Below are 26757 nucleotides of genomic sequence, written 5' to 3'. Positions count from 1 at the left end.
TGAAATGTATGTTTAGTATTGTTGGAAAGGAGGATTTTTTTTTCTGGAACTACACATTAAGAGAGCTGGTTGACAACAATACAAAGATGCAAGGAAAATAAGACCAGCAACACTGAAAGGAAAAGAAATCAACAGAGACAAGAGGGAAGGAGGGAGGGGGGGCAGGGAAAAGGAAGGGAAGGGGAAAGTCAAGGAACATATAGCAAGGACTCATGGACAAAACCAAAGGGGAAGAGCTGAGGGAAGGAGGGAGGGAGGGAGGGGGCAAGGGAAAGTGGTGGGGGGTAGGCAGAGACAAATATATTTGAAAAAATAAATTAAAATAAAATGTTTAAAAAAAATTTTTTACATGGAAAAAAAAACAGAGCTGGTTGAGGTGTTTGCTCTTTATGTTACTCATCCTTTAATAATATTAATTAAATTGGTGTATATTACTTTGTTTAAGACATTTTTAAAAGTAAAACCATGTACCTATGGATATAAAATAAACATGTATCGAATATTTTATTTAATTCATTAAATAATAATGGAATCAGCAAGAGATTAAAACTGGAAAATTCAAAGAAACACACATGACAAGTGATAAAGAATATTTAAATTAATTTAAAAATGCAAAACAAGCCTGTCCATAGGGCAATGATCAGTTGCATTCTACCAGATGCAATGAATTTATGTGTGTGTATTTGCATTCTTATCAGTTTTCTACAATGGATAAAGTAGTGACTATCGCAAAGGCAATGGAAGGTTGAGATAACTTGGAAGAGTACTAAAGAGAGGACACTGGTAATTTATTTCACCAGTTTAAAGTCCTTCAAACTTAGAATAAAATAAAAAATAATTCAAACAAAATAAATGAAAAATATGTTTTTTCCAGTTTCAACACATTTAAAAATATTTAGAAATATACAATCATACATAAGCAGGTCATACGTTATGGGAATTTAACACCTTGCTGATGGAAATGAAACACATGATTAAATGAAGCTACATACCATACTACTGTAAAGACTAAATTGTGTAAAGTTACTATTGTTTACAAACTAATTTTGTTCTGCTGTGATCCTCATCTATACCAAATATTCCTTTTGGCCAGCATTATGAAAATAAAGTTTAATTGTAAGAATAGAGAGCTAAAAATACTGAAAAATTCCATAAAGAAAAATCTGAAGGGCAAATTGCACCATCCAATGATACAAATGACATAGTCCATAGTAATTAAAGCAGGGTGACACTGTTAAAAAAAAACAAACAAAAACACAAAACATTATTGGAAAAAACGCCAGGTCTAGAACTAAATAAATGTTTAACCTAACAGTAAACATTAAGGTTATCATTAATGGCTATACTATTAAATAAAAATTTCAGGGGTAATTGATTTATTATTTTGGGGAACAAGTTAGATTCTGAGGAGTTCAGCCCCTGGCCAGAAACCTACATGTGATATTTCAGGACAAACCATAAGCTATTACAAAGGCTTTCCTTGGCAGGCCTGCTGGGGAAAAGCTGCCCTCTCCACACCAAACTGGCGTACTGCCAGTGCGCTGCAGTCTCAGAAGGGAGGTGCAGGCAAGGACTCAGATGCCTCTGGCTTGCCAAGCTTAGGTGTAACTGCTTTCATAGCCCAGCTACTATGAAACCATTCTGCCATTGAGAACCCTCTTTGTGGGGACCTTTGGCATAGGCTTTCCTTTTCCATGGGGAAAAATGAATAGTGAGGGAGCCAGTACTTTCTCTCATTTACCCTCTTGTTCATACTATAATAGTAAGTGATTAAAGGCTTGACTGTTAATCCCTTTTGGCTTGCTTTTTTTTTCATCCTCACCCAAGGATATCTTTATTGATTTTAGTGAGAGAAGAAGGGGTGGGGAGAGAAGGAGAGATCAATGTGAGAGAGAAACATCTATTGGTTGCCCCCATATGCATGTGGACTGGGAATCGAACCAGCCACCTAGGTATATGCCTTGATCAGGGAACAAACCCTCAACCTTTTGGTGTATGGGATGATGCTCCAACCAATTGAGCAACCTGACCATGGCTTGGCTTGTCTTAGTCGACCATTCCTACATTGGCAGTTCAGCTCTCAGTTCATCTCAACTTTTTACATCCTTCAATCTCACTACATAAAAGTAAATTTGAGAAGAGTTGATTTAAATGAAGACAAATATGGGATATTTAACTTACAGAATAAAAAATAATTAAAAAATTTCAAATACAATAACAAAGTGAAAAGATGTATAAGTATTTTTAAGATATGTATATATTTTCTTAAGAAATATTTTTAAATATGGAAATCTTTTGTAATCGATAAGGGAAGAAACATAGTAATTAGTAATATACATATATATGTATTTTATATTTTTTATAAATTTATAAAAATTTATATATGTATGTATATAATAATTATATATGTATATAAATATTTATATATGTATACATATATGTACAAAATTTATATATATGTATATATACATATATGTATACTATATGTATATATTTATATATGTATATATGTATATAAATATTTTTATTTATATACATATATGTATATATAAATATTTATACATATATAAGGAAGATAATATACATATATTAGTAATAAGTATATATGGGCTAAAAAATAGGCCATAAAAATACAAAATATAAGAGGACAATAACATTATAAAAATGTTTATCTTTCCATTGAATGAAATAAATATAAATTTAAAAAATAACAAGATGTCATTTACACCTATCAAATTGAAGATTTTCTTAAAAACTAATATCCAGTGTTTGTGATGTTCGGGGAAGTACACACTCTTGTAAACAAAGATCATGAAAATAATTAATGGACAAATTATTGTGGAGGTCATTTTGTCCAAATGTAAAATATGCATTCCTTGATTTTGATCCAAGAACTCAAAATCTAGGATAACCCTAACTTAGAGATGCAGTAAGATCTACAAAAAGTTTATATCTAAGTCTGTGATTGTAATGTTAAATTTATAATGGCAAAAATTTTAAGCTACCAAAATTTTCAATGATTAGATCAAATCCACATGGTGAAATGTGCATTTATGGAAAACATTACTATAAAATAATATTAAATGACACAAAAATTAGTCATCATGCTGTTAAGTGTAAACTCAAATTTGCAATTAGCAGCACTGTTTAGCTTGCTCTCTCTCTCGACCTAGTTTTATCTAGTTAAATTAGTTATACCTCTATTTCTCTGGATATCTCTATATGAAGACCTTCAAAATGGATGCTGCTCCAGTGTCCCTGCCCACATCACAAATCTAAACCTAAGTCAGCCTGCATTTATGGAAAACACCTGCCAAGGAGACCTAACATACACCAATCACAATCCTCTAACTCAGCTTTAGCTGATTTACATTACCTTAGAAAACAGGCCCAGCTAGCCTGCTCATCATAGTAAATTGATGATAAGGAAAACGCTTGTCCACTGGAATATAAAATGTCTCTGGAAGAGATGCAACTGATTATTTCCCTGTGGTATTGCATCTCTTTGCAAATTCATTTTCTGATTGTCTACAAATATGTGCTCTTTGAATTCACCTTGAAGTGGTCATTATATTTTCTGTGTCCACTGACTATTTAACAAATACAATCTTTGTAAATTTTATTCATTTTATATCTGTGAGTTGTGATTTAAATTTATTGAAAATATTTTCAATGGTACTTTCTCACAAGTTTCAAAATTCATCCAGTGCATGTTTCATTTCATAATAGCAACTTTTTTGCTAAAACTTAATTTTGCTGTTGGGTGTGTAAGTCATTGTAGATTCAAAACCATATCAAGCATAACTCTTAGGTTTTCTAGTTAGCTATCAAGAGCCATTTAAATCACACTGTAGCTAAGCTTTAATATTAGTATCTTAGATTCATGTCAGGGTCCCGGATCTGAAAGGGAATGCATTTTAGAAAAAAAAGTATAGAGAGAAAAATAGAAATATAGCCTTCTTTTGTGACAAGAAGGGGTAACCTGAAGCACATTTTGAAATAGGCAAAGTTTGTTTTGGCAAACCCCACCCTCCTGACCTCATTTTCTTTCCTTCATTCCTGGTAATATCTCTGAGCAGTTACCAGTGCTCCGGTTTTAACACTATGACTTATTTCCATGTTGCTTAGCTTCAACATGCATTTTAATTCAATTAACACCTATTTAAAGAGCAATATTAAAATAGCTACACAACCAAGGTATAAATATTTGCTTCAATTACTTTTAACTCAACTTAAAGTTCTTTAGATATTTCAAATATTCTCAGAACCTTGCCATAAAAAATTAAAGAAAAAAAATGCATGTCCTGTTGCAAACTTGTGTTCTTTTTAGGCCCTCCTCTAACCTACTTGTTTAAATTAAATACTAGTGCTTGCTTCCACAAAAATTTGTATGTTAAAAATTAGATCTTTGCTCATAAGATCAGTTTCTCTTATTAGTATATCAGCACTTACAAACTGTAACAAGGTGATATAAAAAGCTAATTTGGAAGAGGGTGCTCCTTAAGTACAATCCAGTTTACCCTGGAAGAATTGTCTGCCAGTCACCCTAAACTATGCCTGTTTTTAGCTGAAGTCCTTCTTGGACCAATCCATGCTTAGATGAATGGAGAAACACTCACTGAAGATCTTGGCTTGTTAAAAACAATTCAGGTCCAGGTCTTGTAAAGGACAAACTGTATAAATTTAACAAGATAAAAAATGCCATTCAGTTTTAATCCCTTTAAGAAAGACTATGTCTTGGCAAACAGCATCTAACACAATAAATTGTACTGAAACATTTTTTAGCTTTGTTTATATTAGGGTAATTTGGGCTGTGTTGTAGAAACAAATAAACCCTTATTGCTCAGGAATTTCACACAATAAAATTGAGTTGATAAATTTGTTATTCCTGGGAGTGGGGGAAGGGAATGCAGATTAATCATTCTAAACCACTTTTCATGTATGTTGAGAATATATGAAAGAATAAATGGGTGGTGAATGTTGACTGTCAGCTTTCTTAACTGTTAGAGAAATTGCACACATGTAAATAGTGAGAACTAGGTACTGATTTAGACTGGTAATTATATGATCTCATGTTTAACTTAGTACATACATATTTAAGGAATGATATATTGATACAGACATAACTATGAAAGTACATATAAAATGTATTGGTACACACGCACATATTTTTAGATCTTCTAAGAAAGCCTGGAGAGGTGACATCCTAGAAGTAACAGGCACATGTGGTGCCCAGATCTTCATTTCTAAATAACATTCTTTAATAATGCCCAGGCTTCTTAAAGAAATGCCTGATTCCAGGACTGGAGCAGAGAAAACACCTGATGAGACTCTCCTAATGACAGAAAGCAAGGAAGCGCTCAAAAAACAAAGGGACTTGCTAAAGGAACACAACAGTGATCTGGAAAAACTCACAGTGATTAAAGTTGGAGCAACTTGAGCAACAAAATAAATCATATGGCATTAGATTACAACTCAGAGTACAAAATAAATATACGTGAATCATCTACTGATATAAATAAATGATTGCATAAGCAAATAAAGGGAGAGACGGTATCGGCCTTACCAAAAAAAAAAAAAAAATTCAAATGTAAATTAGATATTCCCCTTACTAAGAGGTGAAAGAGATCTACGCCCCTTTCTTTCGCTCCCTAGGTGTGTGCTCTGTAACAGAACAAAGGCCCATTTTTCAGGCCCCCTTTGCCAGAAGTAGCTGGACCCCATAGAGCATGACTGACCTTAATTGCTTCATGAACCTTCACCCTCAGGACTAGAAAATTACTGGAAGCGCCCTCCAGGAACTTACAAAACAGGACATACATCCACAACTACTGGATAACCAGACTCTGCACCCCAAAATAACATCGAAACACGTTGCAGCCAAACTGAAACATCCTGCTTTGCAACCACCCCTTTACCTCCTAAAAACTCGCAGCCCCCACCACTCAGGGCTGGTGCACATCTCTGCACCCAGCCCTTCCCTCTCTTGGGAAAGTAACATAAAACCTTTACTCTCTGCATTTTCTTCTCTTTGTGAACTCTTTCATAGCCCACGTCACCGACCACCCTAACGTGCTGGACTTAGGGGTTCACTTCCAAGGAACATGGAATATGAAGAGGGAATAAAAAATAGTAACCTTACAGTGGAGAAACCTGTCAGACACCACCTTAACTAAATGATTAAAGTCAGTGTCATCAATGATGAGTCATGAAACCTCTGATAAGATAGGTAATAGTTGTTATTCTATTTATTATTTTTAGTACTGAGAAAGAAAAGTTTTGCCTTTTTAAATACATTAGCATCTACTGATATTTCCACTGTATGTTACTTTTGGGATGAGTTTCCATCAACCACTAAGTCTTTCAACTCTGTTGATGTTTAAAATTTCTTCACCTAAATTATATCTGTTGTTTTATTCTTATTTTTTTTATTTTCTGTGTTCTTATTTGTTTTTAATATTTTAATTTTTACTCTTGCTATATTTTTACATACATTTTATTCTTAGTTGGTATTGTTGTCCATCCTATATTCTTTCTTTTGACCGTATCATCACTTAAATTACTTCTCACAGCTTTGGAAATGTAAATGTTTAACACTTATTAACTCATAAATACATTGTGCTTTTTATTTTTTATGATTTTTCTCTATAACAGAATGGTATTTTTATTATTATTTGTGTTTTCTAAGTGTCTAAATGTACATATTTTTGGACATTCTTTTGTTATTAATTTCCAAATTCATTGAGAATATATTTAATATATTACTTTATTTGAAATTCATGAAGATTTATTTATGGCTTCTTACACAGTTAATTTTTTTTTAAAGATTTTATATATTCATTTTTTTAAAGATGGGCAGGGAGGGGGAAAGAGAGGGAGAGAAACATTAATGTGTGGTTGCCTCTTGTGCGCCCCTTACCAGGGACCTGTCCCGCAACCCAGGCATATACCCTAGACTGGGAATTGAACTGGTGGCCCTTTGGTTCACAGGCCAGCACTCAGTCCACTAAGCCTCACCAACCAGGGCTTACACAGTTAATTTTTGAGACAGTCCAAGTATTCTTGAAAATAATAAGATTCTTAAAGGAAAGGTATATATTTGATATTTACCTGTATATAAATATTTAATAAAGCTTATTAAGTGTGTTATTCAAATACTATGTGGTTTATCTTTTCAGCTAGATACATTTTTAATAAGTAATATTAAGATTATAAGTATAATTGTTCACATAATCTTTCTCATAATGTTAGTTTTTAAATATTTAGATGCTTATCATGAAGATATATATGTAAAATAACAGCATTATAACGAATTCATTAAACATATATATATATATAATGCTTCCTATGTTCCAAAAAGTCTTCTAATAATTTACAATTAATTCATTTAATCCTTATAGCAACACTCTGTGTTAAAGATTATTTTTAGGTTTAATAGAGGAGTCTTCTTGAACTTATTTCAATTATTTTCATTATCTAACATCCTAGAACAGGACTTTTACCACATTATTAAATTTTTACACTGCTAGGCTATTTTAAAAAAACAAACACCTGAAATTATGATAAGTCAAGAAAAATAAAAATATTATTATAGGTCCTGTTGCCATATACGTTCTGATTTTTACACCACAGGACAGCAGCTTACTAGTTTTCTTAATGTCTTACTAATCTGGACAACTGGTGCAGTTCCAATAGAAACAGAATTAAAACAATAAAATAAATTCTAATATATTTAAAATTTTTCTTGCAAATTTCGTATATTTTAGCACATAGCACAGCTATCATTCTATTTATTTATGTTTCTTTAAACCCAAGGAATCACAATTTAAGAATTAGTGAACAGTTATAACAGGCCAAAACTTTGTTTTCTTTGTTTTATCTAAAAGAGAGCTTTTGTAAACTACTTTATTTCTGAGACTTTGTCTAAGTTTATCAGGACAAACACAAACTTCTAAATGTTATTAATAGAGATTATTGTCTTCCAGAAATTATTGTTTTTGAAAATGTAATTTTATCAAAACAAAGTTTAATTTTTCTAAAATTTTAAACATAAACAAATTGCCAAATTCTTTCATTCTACATAATTCCATGAGGTAAATTGAGTTTGAGGAAGTCATACTTTATTTAATTTCTTGCTTCGTGTAAAAGAATATACTCACCAAAAATCATTTCTTAGTGAACAAAATAATTTTCTTTGAAATGCACACTATAGCATATCAGTGAGGTTTGGGGAGGATTTTCTAATTTATAATGCTAATTTATTGTTATTATTCCTTTAAATTAATACACAGTTATTAACATTAGTTTACAGATACTATATACTTAAAACACTAAATAGAGATTTGGAAATAAATTAGTTAAAATGATGCTCAACTGTGACCTAATCTCATATCTTTTGACCAAAGACTTTATAAACAAAACCACAAATTTTCTTATTGATTAAATAGAAATAATAATTTAGAACTAACCTGAGATATTTTAGTTTATACAGTTACGATTTTTATTGCATTTTTCCAATTACTATTTAACTCCTTTATAATCCCTTTCTCCCCTGCAATCACCACTCTGTTCTCCAAGTTCATCAGTCCTTTATTCTTTTTGCTTGATCCTTCCACTCCCTCATCTCCCCACAAATAGTTGTCATTCTATTCTTGATCTATGAGTCTCTATCTTGCTTGTTAGTTCAGTTTGTTCATTAGATTCCACATACAAGTGAAATCATATGGTATTTGTCTTTCTCTGACTGGCTTATTTCACTTTGCATAATGCTCTCCAGGTCCATCTGCACTCTTGCAAATGGTAAGGTTTTCTTTTTTATGGCCAAGTAGTATTCCATTGTGTAATTGTCCAATAGTTGTTTCATCCACTCACCTACTGATGAACAGTTGGGTTGCTTCCATATCTTATTCATTATAAATAACACCACAATGACCATAGGGGCACTTAAGTTCTTTTGAATCAGTGTTTTGAGTTCCTTTGGATATATTCCCAGTAGTGGGATTGCTGGGTCAAAAGGCAGATACATTTTTAAGTTTTTGAGGTATCTCCATACTGCTTGCCACAGTGGTTGCAACAATCTGCATTCCCACCAACAGTGCAAAAGGATTCCCTTTTCTTCACATCCTCGCCAGCACTTATTTGTTGATTTATTGATGATAGCCATCCTGACAAGTGTGAAGTGATATCTCATTGTGGTTTAACTTGCATTTCTCTGATGATTAGTGACATTGAGCATCTTTTCATGTGTCTATTGGCCATTTGTATGTCCTCTTTGAAGAAATGTCTATTTAGGTCTTTTGCCCATTTTTTAATTGGATTGTTTGTTTTGGTGTTCTTTTTCTAAGTTCTTTACAAATTTTGGATATTAACCCCTTACCAGATGTATCAACAAATATGTTCTTCAATTCTGTGGGTTGTCTTTTTATTTTGTTGATGGTCTCCTTTGCTGTGCAAAACTTTCTAGTTTGATGTAGTCCCATTTGTTTTTCTTTTGTTTCCCTTTCCTGGGGAGGTATATCCAATAAAAAAATTGCTATGAGCAATGTCTGAGATTGCACTGCTTATGTTTTCTTCTAAGATTTTTATGGTTTTGGGTTTAATATTTAAGTTTTTAATCCATGTTGAATTTATTCTTGTTTGCAGTGAAATAAGGAGGCCTAGTTTCATTTTTCTACACGTATCTGTCCAATTTTTCCCAACACCATTTACTGAATAAACTACTTTTAGCCCATTGTATGTGCTTGCTTTCTCTGTAAAATATTAATTAACTATAAAGGTGTGTGTTTATTTCTGGGCCCCCTATTCTGTTACATTGATCTATTTGTCTGTTTTTATGCCTGTACCATGGTGTTTTGATTATTATGGCCTTATAGTATAGTTTAATATTACATAGCATGATTCCTCCAACTTGGTTCTTTTTCAGTTACCGTTTGACATAAAAAATATAATAAAATATCCATTTATGAGCATATGTGCATGTAAAGATGAGGTGGCAAGATAAATCTATTTTTTTGAGATTTTATTTATTTATTTTTAGAGAAGGGAAGAGAAGGAGAAAGAGATGGAGAGAAACAGCCATGTGTGGTTGCATTTCATGTGCCCCCTACTGAGGACCTAGCCTGCAACTCAGGCATGTGCCCTACACTGGGAATTGAACCAGTGACCCTTTGGTTCGCACTCAATTCCATTGAGTCACACCAGCCAGAGCACAAGATAAATCTTTAGAAAACCATTTGTTATTTGAGTGAAGAAGGTATGTAAGCACGTTTTTGAGACTATAAACACATAGTTATGCATATATTACTTGTAATTGTTTTCCTCTCGGATAATAATGTGCAAAATTCTGTGATATGTGTCAGTAGGGATGTCCACATTACTGATTCATTAACAATTTGCATTTTGTTCTTCTTGCTATAACTTTTAAGTATATATTGGGTATCCTGGGTTCCAGGATATAGAAAGGATTTTAGTCTTTAAATATGCTTTTTCTTTGGCAAGGCATCTTTATTGCCTTGATATCTCCTTCAAAATGAAAAAGGTAATCAAGGAGAGGAAAGAATATAGAAAAAGCAACAATAACTTTTCTCTTATTAGATTCTCTTAATATATTTATATAAGAAGCTTAGCATTCTCATGGTTTTTCATAATGATGAATTCTAATAATAGCTTTAAAAATGTCCCTTTTTCATATTCCTTTTCTATATGCATTCCAAATGAATTATATTTATTAATGGAATCCAAGGAAAACAAACCTCCACAATTTCTACTGATCTATCTAATACTACAAAAAAGAAAAACAAAAATCCAAGCGGGAAGGTAAATGTCCAGGTTTTGAAGCAGAAGCATCAATGGGGGAGCCCTTTAATCATTGAAAAAGTCTAAATTCAGTTGCAAATCTTTTATCAACATTAATCACCACTCAATGTAGTTCTTTTTCTGGAGCATCTAAGTCAATATGTCCTACCTCACTATATATTCTGTGCCTAATTTCTAAAATAGGCAAGGAAATGCAGAAATATTGACAAATATAATGTAACTACTGGGCCCGTCTGTTCAGTTTTTTTTCTGTAAGGTGGCTCTAGTAATGCTTAGTTGTCTTTAACATCATTCAAAACAATTTTGTTAGGTTGTATTGTAACAGCTGTCATATCAGTGTGCATTAAAAAAGACTTATCAAAACTGGTGAATTTTTGTGTAGTCATTTTAATATTGAAGATGGAAGAAAAGTGCCATTTTCAGCATATTATGCTTTATTATTTCAAGAACAGTAAAAATGCAACTGAAATGAAAAAAAAAGATTTGTGCAGTCTATAGAGAAGGTGCTAGAACTGACTGAATGTGTCAAAAATGTTTTGCAAAGTTTTGTGCTAGAGGTTTTTGCTAGATTATGCTCCACAGTCAGGTAGACCAGTTGAAGTTGACAGCAATCAAATTGAGACATTATTTGAAAACAGTCAATGTTATACCATGTGGGAAGCAGCCAATATACTTAAAATAGCCTAATCAATAAAGTTCTTGGTGAAAATGAAAAATGTCTTTTATTTTACAAAATAAACCATACAAACTTTTTGGCCAGCCCAATACAATGACGTATTTATGATATAGTTAATTGTCATTATTCCTGTTAATATGTTCTATTTAATTGCTGTGCACACTGAATTATGAAGTACTGAACCCTTGCTCCTAGGAAAAATACACGGTTAGGTTTCTGCGAGCCTCTGATCTCATTTTTCTCAACTAATCAATACATAACCTTGTTCTATGTGTTTCTGTTTGAAGGTACTTTTATATACGAGTTCTACTATTGATTCATTAACAGTGAACTCACAGCCAATAGCACTATGTTTAACAAGTTTGTCTGTGTCAGGCTATAAGGCACATTCCAGCCTCCTTGAGCTTAGAAACACTAGGCAGCACTTCAGCACAAAACTTTGAGGCTATGCAAAACCACCAAAAAAGTACAAAAATTTTAAAAAGTGTGGCACTAAATGTACCATAGAAAGGACAGTCGTTTACAATTAGCTGAAAGAAGCCAGAGAGAGCCACCTTGTTTGCCTTTAACTGAGGATATACCCTTTGGGTAACTCAAATTTTCATAACTCTGTGCATGTCTGTGAATGACACTGAAATATTAGTTTAGGGGTTACAAACAAATTTTAGCTGACAGAAAAATTCAGAAATATGCAATTTGTGAAAAATGAGGTTCGATCATCTTTGGGTGTGTAATTGGGATGCTGAGCGCTTTCCTGAATTAATCTGGAGTCTCAACCAGAGTTAATACCTGGTTTAATCTCATGAAGTTCGCTCAAGTCCAGATGTAAGGACAGGTGGATCTGTCTTTGCTGTTTTTCAGGTGCCACTTCTGAATAGTCAAGAGCAACATTAAGTAGTTCTTATGGAGTCAGATTAAGGTGGGAAGGAGAGGACAAATGAATCATGCAGAACCTTTATCTCTGAAAGAGAATGGAGTTTTGAAGGGGGATGGTAGAGGTGAAGTGGGAGAAGAGAATGACTTTATTCAGTGAGGATGGTTCTCTAACACTATTATGTGGATTGCCACAGGGAATATTATGATCAGTGTATTTGTCTTACCTCTCTCCCTCTCTTCTTTCTTTCCTTATTTCCTTCCTTCCTTCATATTCTCTTTTCTTGGATGCATTATGTGTTCTGACCACTCTTTGTCTACTACAGGGTGGCAATCAGACATCTGTAGCTAACTTGGATCACGGTCCTGGGAGATACTTGGCTTGGCAATCTGCATAACGACACCTTCCCTACAGGACAAAGGATATTCATGGTACAGACAGTTCTGCTCTAACAGTACATCATATTGCTAAAAATCATCACATTATGCAAATTATCACAATAAAAGCCATAGACCTTATGAGAAAAATGGGACTACAGCACCACACTCAAAACTTTAGTCAGCAACACATTAGACAAAAAGATAGGAGCCTAATTCAAACAGTAGCATAGTTTTACACATGTTAGATGGTTAACAAATACATAAATAGTACAATCAATATGGTCATTTCTCTTGGAAAAGAAAACTTAAATCTCTGGCAGAAGTAGGCAATCCAAAGAATTGCAGCTTTTGTTACTGTGAAGTGACTGAAGGAGAGCTATCTGAAATTGGATGGGAAGTCATATACCACCTGTGCATGGGTGTGGCTCAGAACATAGAACCCAGGAAATGAGCTGAGGTAGCAGGTCAATGTTTGAGGTATGTGTGTGTTCTGTATTCCTACATGGCTTAGTTCAAGTATGTCTAGTTTTGTGCATTCACCTGGTATTTTCTATGAGTGAAATCACACATTAGCAAATGTAAATTTTGCTTTGTCCTCAAATTGTGTCTTCATATATCAGTCATGTTGGAACACATTCAGGTTTTTGAAGCAGGTATTATAATAGGGCTGATTATAATGTTAGTGGACTGCAATATGATTAAATTTTGGCTTAGGTCTAACTTCTAGATTCTTTCAAAAATATTCAGTGGCGCTAACTGTGGGAGTTGAATCTTGTTTTAAGTCCACATTTTCATCTCCTGAATTTATACTTCAAAATATTTGTGCCATTGATGTGCATTTCTCCTTGGTATGATGCTGGGTGTTTTTTTTGTCTGTTTTGTTTTGTTTTCCTCTGTTTTTCCTCCCTGTGATTTGTTATGTTCTCAAAGAATAAGTGACTACACCACAGGGGTACAAATTAGATGATCCCCTTAAGGATGTGAGACACTGCTTGGTCTTCATCTAAGCAATTCAGCCAACCTATGAAATCATACTGCCTCCACTGGGCAAGGGTTTTTCCTAATTCAGCATCAGTGAGTTGTGCGGGACTGAATTTTGGCCCAGATTCAGTATATTTAGACACTGTGATTTACCTGGATGCATTCCAACACAAAAATATCAAAATATCAAAAGCAGAAACATGCTTTTAGTATTAAAACAAAATAAAGAAAACTTATTGAAAGGAGGAGTCTTCTTATGGAAATTAAACTTTTATCTAAAATGTCTTTCTTTCCTTTTGACCTAATTTTAGCCACCCCTGAAGACCTCATTGTCCTTCTTCCTTCAGTAATTCTTGATATGTCCATCCTCACTGTCTTCATATATCCCACCTTGCCCAATAAATCTATATTCATTGCTTCAGCCATGAGCTCCTCACAGCCCTGACCTCTTCACAGGCCTGCCTTCCTCTTAGTGCTTTGTAGAGATGTCCACAAATGGAATAACTGCTGAAAGCAACATCTCTATCTTAGTTAGAACCTTTCTCTTCACAGCGCCCCTTGGTTGATGAGCTCGTTTCCATGACTCAGTTTCAGAGTGAATTGCTCTTCATTTGTTTGATCTTTAATATGTCCTACTCAACTGTCTTGTTGGCTACAGGAGTAAAAGATACCCACAATTGTTGATTCATATATACTAGACCGAGTCAGTGTTATAAAGAATCTTAAAAGTCAGTCTTGACAAATGTTTGTTAAGCTGATGTAAAAATACTTTTCTAATGGAGAACTCACTATTTGCTGAGGAAGCTCATTCAGCACTTAGAGGACACTTCAATAAAGTTCTTCTTAATATGATACTGAACTGTCTATTAAGAGTACTTAGCAATACAAATTCTAAGCCCCCAGAAAACGAAGCCTTTTGTCTCTAAGTCTCTAATATATATTAAGAAAACTAACTTTCTCCATCACTCCTCAATTTTTTCTTCTCCAGGTTCATGTTCAATTTCCTTAACTAATTCTCAGAAGACACAGATGTGACTCCTTTCAGTGGTCATTTCTTTTCATTTTTGTTTGTCTATGTCTTTTTTAGACCACAACATCAAGAATTGCAACTGAAGGTTCTTTTTAGTTTTGTTTTAATCTTTCACAATACTTATCATAATGTAAAACAATAAGTAGATGATTAAAATATTCATTATATGTGGTAGATCTTCTATATGATGGATTTTAGAATTGCCTTCACAAGGGACTTTACATTCCTCACAGAAGTATTTATGGGGATTTCTATAAAATCTTATAAAATATTATAAGATTTCCAGAAACTTTATATTCCTTGCATTTCAGTAATTCTTCATATTCTGCAGGTTTATAATCCTTTTTTCTTACAACTTTTCTCTCTTTTTATTTTACTAACAAATGTCTAAACTGAAATGACTATTAAGTGTTAGAATTGGTAAAACTATTAAATGCCTCTTAAACTCTTATCATTTAGATAAGAGCCTTGTACAGGCTGCAAAGGTCTTCCAATTTGCTTTTCTGCATGAAAATATGCTACAGACACACACGACAAAATGGAGCTCCAGGTCAGATTTCTGTAATCGAGTGCAACCTGGAATGTAGCTCAGTTTAATGAACGATCAACAAGTCCCCACCAAGTCAATTGCAATGTCTAATAATCTTTTCTGCTTTGCTGTTAAGTAATTTACCCCCTCAATAGGAACTCAGGAAATTAAAATATATAAATTCCTCTGATTGATATTCTATGCTTGTTTTTATACTGCATTTATTATTGTCAAGTAGAGAGGCATGTTTAAGCATGATTTGCACAGTCTTGGAAAAAAATTAAGAAAATAAAATTTATATATGGGTGAAATATCAGTTTCTTAGAGTGAAAAGTTAAAGTGTTAAGCCAGTAACATTAAAGAGAGTGGGAAGGGAGAAAGAATATTTAAATTTTAAAATAGAAAAATCTGAGTAGGCAGCACTGAACAATGTTATCTTCAATTTCTATTCACACAGAAAAGAATTAAGCAATTTTTTTGGTCTGAAAATATGACATAAAATCGATGGCAATCATAAAAAGAGAGAAAATGTCACCAAATTTATCAATAGCAGTATGAAGAGTTTCTCTTACAAAATCTTATACTTCTGTCTTATGAGAGCAACCATTATCAGACATATTGACTGGTCCCTAATAACATGTATATGATCGAGTTGTGGTGGTTGACTGGCTGAGTCACCTGTTTTTCATCATCCAGCGGGCTACCTCGGGCTGATTTATATCATGGTGGTCACAGAATTCCCAGGGTTGGTGGTGGGGTCATACAGGGTTGGTGGGGTAGAGAGAGACTCTATTTCTTGGTCAAAGGAAAGAATTTGTAATGGTTTTTGCAATCCACAATATCCAGGTGACCTAGCGTCATTTATCAAAGAAACTTTCTTTTCTGTACCATCCTTAAATGTTATTTTGCCGTAAGTCAAACATGCATATATTTATGGTTATCGAATCATCTTTATATTTTAAATACTTATAGAATGCCATGCTGTCTCCTTTTCACTTATTATATTGATTATTTCACTCTCCTCTGTTAATCAGTATCACCAGTGTGTTATCCATTTTTTTTTAGTCTTTTCTAAGGATCAACTTTAACTATTATGTATGAATCTATAAATTGTTTACCATTATATATTTTTTGCACTTTTTAAATTTCATCTACTTTTGGGGGGTTAGTTTTCTGAGATTTTTTCTAATATTTTTCTAATTAATGTATATAATTATAAAAGTAGGCTATGCTACCATATTGAACAACCTCCAAATCTGAGTTGCTCAAAACAATACAATTTTATTTCTCACTATTATGTTATGTCCACCATGGATCAGTTGGAGCTTTCTTTTTCAGAAATCATTTTTCACACTCTGTGCCTTAAGTATTCTGCTAGGTCAGCATATCATAATTGTAATTTTAACTTTTCTTTGAGATATTTGCATTATTACTGAGAGCAGAGCCTCTGTCAAAATCTGTGGATGTACAATAGTTCAATTCAAATATTAGGAAGCATTCAAGCTAAGGAGTTCATACATTTTCTTAAATACTAACAGATAATTATCTTTATGATTGGGGCATGTTATATATATAGCTTGTACAAGTTTTCTTTCTTTTTTTTAATTTTTGGACTTAGTTACATGGAGAATTTTAGATGCCTATATTTTTGTCTTCTGCTTTTTTTAAAATGTATGCCAGAATTCTAACAAACTTTCTAGAAAATACTTTGTGTGATTTATAAGGAAAGTATTTCAGAAATGGTAAAACACATAGACAGCAATTTTCAGAACCACTGTGTGACTCCCTGGGGCACATTTTTAGCATTTTGTGTGTCTGGCAACTCCTCTGTGAGGACGTTCTATTTTACAGAATCTTAGGTACCACCAAAGTGCCTGAAGTGGCATCAACCATGTAAGATATAATTTTAAGGTTGTAAATTAGTTTTGACAAAGTTTACAGATTGCTGAATTCAGTATTCTCTACATTTTGCAAAATTAATGCTTTGGGGCTTCCTTTTAAGCTTGGATAAAGCTGGGTAGAGATTGAGTTTTCTTCTGTTCAGAGCATCATCATAATAATTACTTTCTGTTCCAACTTGTCTGGAGGGGGAGATTGAAGGTGAGGGTGTATCACAATCCATTAGACAGTTAAAAGTTCTTGCTGGGGCACAGGATTCATCTCTCAGCTTGTATATGTATTCATTTCATAACCTCAATAAAATAAATAAATCCCTCTATGCAGGGGCTGCTCTGTCTGTGGAGTAGCCACTGTGTCTCACTGCTTCACTAATAAACTCACTTTAATCTCTGCGCTGACTCATATTAGAATTCTTTCTGATATGAAGCCATAAACCCACAGTGGGCCATGGACCTTTAGGTCTCCAGAACCCCCAGAATGCCTGCATCATTTTGGGGTGTTGTAATAACTGACAAGTAAAATGATGCATCTAGCACATAGTATATACTCAACAAATGCCTGTCTCCTGCCCCTTTTTATATGTTTGCTTAAACCTTTTATTACCCTGCCTTATCATCATCTTTCTTATTTTTAGGTTTAAATAATAAATAATATTATAACTGCCAATGTAGATTTGTTTCGGCCCTTAGAGTGTAAACTACAGGATATATGACTATTTATCTTTGTATCTCTAGGTAGCCCATATTTTACACATGAAAGACACTTGAAAGTATTTGTAGAATAAAAATATGAAGTCTCCCCTTTCCTTATAAAGCTTCCCTTGAAGAATATGCCTCTTACTGCTATGTATTTTCTCTAAAATAATTAACTTAAAAAAATAAAAACAGAAAACTTTGCTCTCTGTACCATCCAATTAGCAATCATAAACTAAACTTCTTGTGTTATTTTTAATATTAGTTTATCACATATAATCGGAGTTTTCTTTTGTTAATTCTCCTAAAGTTGGTTGTAAGGTCTTTCTGTGAAATGGCTAGGTCTACAATTTCATTAATCAAAACTTTGCCCTAAAACATGTTATATTTTGAATTGCTAAAAGAGAAAAGATATCAGTAAGAGAAAAAATGAAAGGTCAAGGAAATAATTCCACTTTCACAGGATAAAATAATGTCTGTTTCCTAAGGTTTGGAAGCTTGCAGTCTTAATATTAGAAAATAGTAGGTGTGTTTAGTTAGGAATATTTTAGTCTCATTCATTGCAATTAAAAATGACTTTATTGCACTATTATTGAAATATGGCCTGGGAATCTTAATAGAAAGTCACTCCTGGAAAACTAGCTGAAAAGTGATTGCTCTTTAATTGGAACTGTTTATATTCATAGCCCATCTTTTAAAACTATTTCAGGATTCAAACAAATAAAACAACTTGAAATCAAGAAATCCCTTTAATACTGATAAAAGGAGACTAGACTTTGGATGGTGAGCACACAATGCAATATACAGGTGACATATTTTATTATTGTACACTTGAAACTTATATAATATTATTAACCAGTTTCACCCCAATACGTTTTATATAAAAAAAGAAATCACATTTAAACATGAAAAAGTAGGCAGTTCCAAATGTTACAAGAAACTAAACATTGTTTTGTGCTAGAAAAGGTGAGAGAGTCACTTTTCTTTAATGAAAACACAATTTAGGGAGAATTTGAAGTCTTCTTGAAGGAATAATGGATTTATATTAATATCTATTACAAGAGCAAATGTTGATTTATCTACTGACCAAGCAGGCTTGCAGTTTGGATTCATTCACTGAAAAGCTGTTTCCATCAGAGAGCCTGTTGAAAGCCAAGTTCTTGCCACTGACCATGGAATTTGTCCAATTCATTGCATCTAATTATGTTTCCAAACTAGGTTTTACATTCCCTAAGTAACAGAGCACTTAGAATACCTCCAGGGTCATTACTCCATGGAGTTAATCACATTGTCAGGAAGTTATTAAATTTTTTTTAAGTCTTCCGTTTGCTAATTTTATTTTTACATACAATTTATTTAGCTAAATAGCTCTATTCCGCCTTGACTTTTCAGTCTTTTACAGTGTTAATATGTCCCATCATCTTTACAACTGAACACATCTATAAAACTCAGTTTCTCTTCCCTCTATTTTACACCTTAAATTCCCATAAGAATAAATTCTTATTTTATTTTACTACATAGTCGAAAGAAGTGACCCAGGTTATTTTGCAACAAGAGAATAGATTGCATTGTCATAAAATTATTCATGACAATGCTTATTATTTAGTCGCTTTGCTTTGTTTTTTGTGGTAAGTTTGCTATGATTGGTTATTCATTATAATGCAAAATACACTGATACACAGAAAAAAATTAATTGGCATATACCAAATAAAATGTATTTTGGGACACATGAGCAAAGAAATTATGAAAAACTGAAAAAGGGATCCCCATTGACGCACTTATTACTAGTTTTAATTAAATTTATTTATAAATATATGTTGAAATCAATAAAAACAAACCCACTTTACTTTCAGTGAAAGGTATCAAACTAATATATATTAGTAGAAAGAATCTCTCATCTAGAATCAAGAGAGGTATATATTTCCTTTTTATTCAGTGATAATACCTGTTGAATAATATTTTTTATTAGCTATTGTGGGGAAGAAAATTTTCTCAACATTTTAAAGTTCTTCTGGCTGCTAAAATAATCAAATCAACATGAAACAAGTTAATAACAAAATATTCTAAATTTAATTACATAATGTACATACAGGAACCCCACATACATGAGAGAGTCAGAGACCTCACACACAGGAGAGTTTCAGAGACAGAAAGTTAAAATTTGGTATATACACACCCTGAGCCAAGCATTAGATAAGAAGCCTTGGGGCTTGGGGGAGGGAAGGTGATCTGCAGGAGAATAAGAGCAGAATTCAGTGATAAGAAGTTTTCTCTGCCATGTAGATAGGCCATAAAAAAGTTATTTCTGGCAATAACTTTAATTGTGAGCAAGGCCCCAAATTTAAATTACTTAAGGTAGAAGTAAAAGTTTTTGTGAGCTTGCAAAGTCTTCAATACCTTCAGCTCAAAATATCCCACATGCCAAAGCAACACATCTTGGGGAGGCCTGTTCTGAACCCCTTCAGCTAAATTGCCATTCTTTAATTTTTTTCTATAATCTCTCATCTTTTTCACTAAAATGCATGTGCACTAATATTAAAGTTAAATATTATCTTAATTTTGGATGATATTAAAGTACAAATCAATTCTCTATTTCAGGAAACTTGGACTCCCTTCATAAGCTGTAGCAAAGCCAGTGTCTACTGTAATAAGTAATATTGATAATAAAGGAGTAAGTCTATATTTGTATAGTGCTTTAAAGTTCTGATAAATGGATTTCAAAATTGTTAGGTCATTTGAATGTTATAATGCTCTACTGGATTTGTATTATAACTCTGTTATTAAATATGAAAACTGAGACATGGAGAGGCTCAATGGCTTTGTTCATGATCATATATCCAGTAGTGGGCAGAACTGGAATCAAATTCAGTAAACCTCAGTCTTAGCTCAGAGCTTTCTGAATGACACCATGCCATACAAATATATTAAACTGAATTATTAGGACATAAATAAATATAATATTTTTATGTACAGTTTGATGTGTGGACTGAGATACAGAATGAAGATATATACATTCACATTCCTTATTTTAAGAACTTGGAATTTTCTGTAACAGATATGAAACTTAGAATTGTCTTTTTTGTTAAAAAGAGAAACCTTTTTCAAGATATAATTTACATAAAATGCATCCCTACTTACTGTATATTTTGATAAGGTTTTAGAAAGGCATACATCTAGGAATATAATTCCCACTATTATCAAGACATAAAAATTTTCATCTCTCAAAAACGTTCCTTGTGATGCTTCACTGTCAAGCCTCCTTCCCATCCTCAGCTGCAGACAATCATTGATCTGCCTTCTGAAAATGAAGATCGACATTGTCTTTCTAGAGTTTCACATAAATAACTCCAGAGTATTTTTTGCCTCTAATTTCTTTCCCACAACCTAATATTTGTGAGGTCATCCATACTGTGGAGTTGTACTGTAATTAATTCCTTTATACTGCTGTTTAGCCTTCAGTTGTATATCAGTGTTTTTATTCATTTGCCTATTGTTGACTCTTTGGATTGTTCCCAAATATTGGCTAGGGGAAATAAAAAGCTAAAAACATTTGTGTACACATCTTTGTGTGGGCATATGTTTTCATTTCTTTTGGGCAGATATCTAAGAATGGAATTGCTGAGCCATATGGTAGATGTATTTAAATTCATAAAAAACAGTTAAATGGCTTTTTAAAGTAGTTGTCATTTTACATTCTCACTAACCAATTGTCAGCATTGGCATTGTGACTCTTAAATTTTAGGTATTCTATGGTTTGTGGAGTAGTACCTAATTCTAGTTTTAGTTTGCATTTCTTTTCATTGCTAATATTAAACCAACAATGTATTTATACTGTAAAACTAATTTAGTTATGCTGCACTGTATTTGCTAACATTTTGTTAAAGAATTTGTATATTCATGAGGATAGTAATTCTACATTTGATTTCCTTGAAGTTTACTTTTTGGCTTTTGGTATCAGGGTAATGTTGACTCATTTCCTAAAAAAGTTGTGTAGGAATGTTATCATTTCTTTGTTCAATTTATAGAATTTAACTCTTACTGTATGTGGGACTGTGTGTTCCTCATGGTAAGGTTTATAAACTACAAATTCAGTTGCTTTTATACAATGGGCTCACCTTTTTTTTCCCTGAAAAATTTTTGGTTTGCGTTTGTTTTTGAAATATGCACAGGTGTAGAATTTGAGGCTGTAATCATATTATTCAGTACTTTGAAGATGCGATTCTATTAAATTTTGGCTTGCATAATTTCTAATGGACAATATGCCCTCATTTTTATCTTGGTTTTCTTTTGTGATTTGTTCCCCCCCCCCACCCCACTATGGCTACTGTTAAGATTTTCTCTTATCACTGTTTTTAGCAATCTTATTTTGATGTGTTTGAGTTTTATTTTTGTAGTTTGTTCATCCTGCTAGGTAATGAACTAGCATTGCACTCTTATTCAACATTGATAATATTTTAACATCTTTTTCTTTAATTATTTTTTACTTGTTTCTCCTGATCCCACCATTTTTGGAACCCATATTTCATGTATACTAGATAATTTTGTTTTATTCCACAAGTTATTGCTACTCTCAATTTTCTCTCTCTCTTTTTTATTTTTACTATATTTATTGCTAAACCTGTAAGTTTCCCAATATTTTCTTATGTATCGTCTAATCTGTTAATTCTGTCTAGTGAGAAGTTTCATTTAGACATTTTTTTTCTTTTTTATTGAATTTATTGGGGTGACATTTGTTAATAAAGTTATATAGGTCTCAGGTGTATGGTTTTATAATGTTTCATCTGTATATTGTATTGTGTGTTCACCACCTCGAGTAGAGTCTCCATAACCATTTATCTTCCCTCTACCCTCTTCTACCTCCCTTAATCCCCCTTTTCCCGCTGGTAATCACCATACTGTTTCATTTAGACATTTTGATCTCTACAATTTCTTTTTTATTTTTTTTAAACAAAAGCAAGTTTATTTGTTCATTTCTTGCATTTGAAGTACTCCTCGATGACATCCTTTGCCTGAGACTCTTTGCCATAGTCCTTCACCACCACACAACTGCAACCAATCACTTTACAGGGTTTTCCTTCTCTGTCCCTCTTACAGAGGCCTACCCATTCCCCTAGTTTCTTATTGTCATCTACCTTAATTAGGTTGATCTGGTGTTCAGCACAAAGGGCCTCCACCAACTTGACATACATGGGCTCATCACAGTTGGATGCAAGCACACGAAGGTGGGCTTGGCGCTTATCTGAAAGTCCAGAGGCTTACACAACGAACTTGAAATTCCATCAAGTTAACTTGAAGATTTAATATTGCAAACTACTAAATGAGAGTTTCTATCTGTCCTGTAGATAATGTGAAATTAGCCCTACAACCTACAGATTTGTCAGACTTGTTGTTTCACTCATAAAAGGAGTGAAGGGGTATCCGACAATTTAAGTCATCATTCAATGATCTCTACAAATTCTGTTTAGTTTTTCTTATTTTTTCAATTTTATTTCCCTCTTTGTTTTGTGCAAATTGTTTTCATATATTTTTACATATGTATAATAGCTGTTTTATGCATTTGCTGGTTTAATCATTTGTCATTTATGGTTCTATTTTTATTCTGTTTTGAGTTATATATGTTTTTTACTTCACATAAGCAGTAACTGTGATTTTATGCTAAACATTGTAGATTTGATTTTTCTAAGAATTTTTTTTTTTTTTTTTAACCTTTTAAAAAGTGTTTGGTTTTGGATTTTCAGGTAGTTAAATTATGGATCAGTCTCATCCACTGAGGCACTTCTAAAGATTTACTAGAGCAGGTATGGAGTAGCCTTCATTTAATTGATAGTTTCCTCCAATAACTATATACTGTTCCATCTGATAACAATTTGGTTTCCTGAATATGCTCAAGGATTATCAAGAATGCTCTACTCTGGTTGGTTGGAGTTCAACATAATTTCCTAGTGCTTGTCTGTTGTGAGCTCTGGGGAATTTGACCATACAGAGACCTATTTTTTTCCTTACCAGGCCTCATGGAGATTCATTTTACACTTGCATATCTGAGTAATTAGCAAGGCTTCTAGAGGATCCTTTGTTCATATTTCTGGAGCTATACTCCTGTATAGTTTCCTTTTTTCCAAACTCTGCCCCCACGACTTCTCCTTGCTGCCTCCTTCTTCCTTAGCTTCCATCTGCATTGCTCCATTCTGTGAGGTTCCAGGCTTTCCTTTGGGTTTATGTCTCTGTACATGTGTTCTTGAAACTATGTCTAGACAGCAAACCAGAACAATTATAAGCCAGGACTCACGTGTTTGCCTTCTCTCAGGAATCACTTCTGTCTAGAACCATGTTAAGAGATATAATTATGAATACTTTTAACCTTGAAAGAGAAACATAAATTTGCTTCAGAATTCAGGATTATGTCAAAACTTATTTTTCTGAATAATCAGATCTGTACCAAAGAGCTCACTTATCAATTCTTTTGGATGGGAATGACCAAGAAATTATTAAAAAGTCAGAAATACTTCAGTAGACTTTTTCAAGTGTGTGAAGAGAAAAGAAAATAGACTTTAGAACATTTTCCTACAGTATCCTAGAGTAGTCAAGAGCAGCATACAGAGATTCTTGTTCTCCATAAATGTTGATAGACCTAAAAGAAGGGAAGGTAAATTGAAAGGAAAAATTGCCAACCTATAAATTCTCCAAATATTATTGACTATTTTAAAGTGGTTTAAAATATAAGCCAGCTAGAAATGAAAAATAAATTATGACCTTCCAGAAAAATAAAATTGTCTGATTATGACAGTAATAAAGAAAGATATTAAAAATATGAAACTTGAGAAATTAACATAAATAAAAACACTTGAGTGGAACTAAACTTTATTTGCCCTTATTTACAGAAAAATCTCAAAATATTGAAAATTTAGAACAATCCTTAGTAATTCCCAATATCTCCTATTATACTGTTAATTTGGGAACATTATCAGACGAACCTCCTTTATTGTCTGTGATAAAGACTTTGAAATCTTCATACTTGATAACCCACTTTGGACATTGAACTTGAGATTAAATGGATATTGGAAGAATTTTTAGAAGTCCCTTAATTTTTATAAATGATTTTTACCAATCTGGACATTATAATACTTAACACTATTTGGTATTCAAGAATTATGTAGTATCAAAAAAATCTCAATATGCAAAAACTTCACAGTAATGATTAGAGAATAGAATAGAGAAGAACCATAAAAATATAGATTAATTCTCATAGTATTATGAACTTTTTATATATATATGCAAATATTAAGACATGTTTTGAAGTGTGAAATCTGCAACATGGCACACATCGGTCCCAACTGATTTTTCCAGACTTTCATAAACCTTTTATGTATATGAGAATGTTAGGCTATGGTCTTGAGATACAAACACAGAAATATGACACACTTCAAAGATCCATAATGTATTGCAGCTATCTCTTGGACCTGTAGCCAAGAAATATACTCTTTGTTTCAGAGCAATGTTAACCTTGGATATATTGATCAAAACTTTCGTTCAATAAAATAGCCATGTCGCATGTACTTCAATATGTATTGAAATATACTAACCTTCTCTTTTGTCATATTTACATAGTCTTACTGGTGAAGGAGATCTGATTATTGTATTTTTATAGTTTAAACACCCCCATACTCCAAAACAAGTATTAGATACTTGAATACCAAATTTTTTATTTAATATTTTTGGGATATTGTCTTTATTATTTATGACTAAAGTCTTACTGCAAAGATATCTCATAGAATAGAATCTGTGAAGGAGTACAAGGATTCCATCATGGGTGCATAAAATTTACTTTACAATTTTGAAAAGAAAAATTAGGAATTGTCAAGTTGCAAGACCCTGGAGGGTATGATCTAATAAAGCCATAATAACTGTTCAGTGTAATCAGACAATTTCAAATTGATATTTGGTAAGATACTACATGAAGTAACCCATCACAATACGGACAAATTGTCAAGATTTTAAACACCAGTGTAGAAATTTTCTTAGGATGAATCTTGTACTATTGCTTCTTTCTATGGTTGTTTAGTAAATGTTAAAGACTTGAAAGGATCAAAATTTTTTTAAAAAATGAATCATATTCCACAAGAAAGACCAAGAATATTTATAGGAAGAACAAAAAATCCAGCACCTAACAAGGTAGAGTTTGCAATGTCCATCTCTAAGGTAAAATCCCAAGGCATGCAAAGCAGAAAAGTGTGGTCTATAATGAATAACAAAATCATCTCTTTCTATCGATGTCTATTTCCATCTCGTATTATTTTCCTTCAGCCTGAAGGAATTCCTTTAACATTCCTTGCATTTTGGGTCTACATATTGCCTTTGAATTCTGTTAGATAAGGTGGGGGCAGAATATAGCCTATGGCTAATTTTATCCTATAGTTGAGACAAAAATTTCCTGAGTGCTCTACTTGATACCCTGTGAATTAGAATTTCCACTCTGGTTGGTGGAAATGAACATTTGTTTTTACAGCCTTATGTGAGCTTGAAGGATCATCGCCTTTAAACCTTTCCAGGCATTCCTTTCCCCAATCTCAAGCCATTATCTTATGTGCATGTACTAATTAGTATTTAGCTGATAAATTGTGGGGAACCCTTCCAGATCTCTGGAGTTCTTGCTCTAACTCTCTCCCCTTTGTTGCTCTACACTTCAGACTCTGCTAACCTTGGCCTTCCCATTCTCCCCACTCTGTCTCCTCAAACCATGAAATTTACCTGGTTTTCTTCTCTTGTTTTGTGACAGGGAAATCCCTTCCAGATGGTAAACTGGGACAATCAGAGAGCTCACCTTGTTTATTTCCTCTCAGTTATTGCTCTTTCATTGTTTAATGTATAATGTCTTGAAAACCAT

General features: G+C 33.0%; 1 non-coding gene across 1 annotated transcript; it reads right to left on the bottom strand.

Annotated features, from left to right (window-relative positions):
* Positions 1-23248: 23248 nt before the first annotated feature.
* Positions 23249-23322, bottom strand: LOC129068011 (small nucleolar RNA SNORD101). Its single transcript, XR_008528831.1, has one exon. It is a non-coding gene; the product is annotated as a small nucleolar RNA SNORD101 (small nucleolar RNA).
* Positions 23323-26757: the final 3435 nt, after the last annotated feature.

The sequence above is a fragment of the Pteronotus mesoamericanus genome, unplaced genomic scaffold, assembly GCF_021234165.1.
Source record: "Pteronotus mesoamericanus isolate MK-2021 breed Mesoamerican mustached bat unplaced genomic scaffold, CSHL_Meso_final contig_20, whole genome shotgun sequence".
NCBI lineage: Eukaryota > Metazoa > Chordata > Mammalia > Chiroptera > Mormoopidae > Pteronotus > Pteronotus mesoamericanus.
This window is presented reverse-complemented; position numbering and strand designations above follow the sequence as displayed.